We start from the raw sequence: 1146 nt of genomic DNA, 5'->3' as shown, positions 1-1146 counted from the left end.
AGGTCTTTACCCTCTCATTTGCATTCTTTCCTTCCATTTAGGTGAACATTAACGTGTCACACTTCTTTATCATTTCTAAATTATTGTCTACTAGATAGTTCCTTCTTTAGGACCCACCAAAGCTGAATTTTCTACACAGTTCTTTAGCTATGAAGAAAATGTTTACAATTCCATTATTAAACAGCATTCTTTTATTACAGTGATATTCACAGTGACACCTGGTTAAATTCTACTTTCTAGGCCTAAAGACCATCAAATACTTACGACTGCTAAGTTTCCTGCTTTTATGAGAAACATATGTAATGCTTGAATTATGTGACCCTGCTTAAGGGAGCCCTGATGGCGCAATGGTTAAGAGACTGGCTGCTAACCAAGAGGTCAGCTGTTTGAATCCACCAGTCACTCCTTGGAAACCCTATGGGGCAGTTCTGCTTAAGTAAGCCTCACTAGTATCTTTGTGCCTCTTTCCCAGAAGGATATAATTTAAATGTATTAGCAAATAGAAAATGAAATAGTTCCAAAATATTTATAAAAATTTTCTCTCTCCAGGGTTTCTGCAGCTTGTTATTTAACATTGTTACTAAAGAACAAAAGCAAACCTATCATTAAAATTTCCTCCAATGAGGTGCTGGAGTTATGATTGTCTCTCGTCATTTCTACCCTAGGGGAGGTAGTAATTGATGGCACTCATATTGTACTTTTTATGGTCCAGGTATTGTTGTAGGTTCTTTACCTTGAATTTTGGAATGGATACTTTTATTATTCCCATTTCATAAGGAGAAATCTGAGGTGCAGAGACATTAAATATATTTAAGCTCTATTAAGTGGTTGGCCTGGTCTCAGAGTCTGGCAACTTGGACCAAGAATCTGTTCTTTTAATACTTATACTATACTGCATCTCTGGAAATAAAAATAATATCTCCCTCACTTGAAAATAATCCCTTATGGTGGACCACTCCTCTGGGTGACTCCATTAAAAGCGCAGCGTTTACGGGTCAATCAGTTTACAAATATTTATTGTGTATGTGGCACTGTGTAATAAAGAATTTGGCTGGCCTTTGTCACCAGTTTCGGGGAGGCAGCCTTTAAATCTTTTGGATATTCTGAGTGATAGGAGTGTCTTTGTTATTTGTGCTGGGCCCCTGA

At 37.3% G+C, this 1146-nt stretch overlaps 1 pseudogene; it reads left to right on the top strand.

The window, feature by feature from the left end:
• The window catches only part of LOC101346405 (olfactory receptor 4F15-like), an 8413-nt pseudogene extending 8187 nt beyond the window's left edge, over nt 1–226 (top strand).
• Nucleotides 227–1146: the final 920 nt, after the last annotated feature.

This window comes from Trichechus manatus, unplaced genomic scaffold, assembly GCF_000243295.1.
Source record: "Trichechus manatus latirostris isolate Lorelei unplaced genomic scaffold, TriManLat1.0 scaffold00076, whole genome shotgun sequence".
NCBI classification, from domain to species: domain Eukaryota; kingdom Metazoa; phylum Chordata; class Mammalia; order Sirenia; family Trichechidae; genus Trichechus; species Trichechus manatus.
This window is presented reverse-complemented; position numbering and strand designations above follow the sequence as displayed.